The sequence below is a fragment of the Buceros rhinoceros genome, unplaced genomic scaffold (genome assembly GCF_000710305.1).
Source record: "Buceros rhinoceros silvestris isolate BGI_N320 unplaced genomic scaffold, ASM71030v1 scaffold21694, whole genome shotgun sequence".
Taxonomy (NCBI): domain Eukaryota; kingdom Metazoa; phylum Chordata; class Aves; order Bucerotiformes; family Bucerotidae; genus Buceros; species Buceros rhinoceros.
In genome coordinates, this window is record NW_010410287.1 from 1,050 (window position 1) to 1,318 (window position 269).

Consider the following 269-nt stretch of genomic DNA (forward strand, 5'->3'; position numbering starts at 1 on the left):
AATAAGCGCTGTCCCAGCCGACAGCAGGACACCCGTGTACCCAAAGATTCCACGTGTCTGCAGAGTGGAAAACTGCTGCTGCAGACAGCACAAGATGCTGAGCAGCCCACCCAGCTCCTTACACCTGGGTGGTAAATTAACTCTTCAGTAAATAAGAGGTTAATCAAACTCCTAATAAAGCGAACACAGAGCCCAGGTTAATCTTCAGCTCGCTGAGGACGAGGCGGCTGCTTTCTGAGAGAGGCCTGTAACCCGAAACTGCTGAGCTC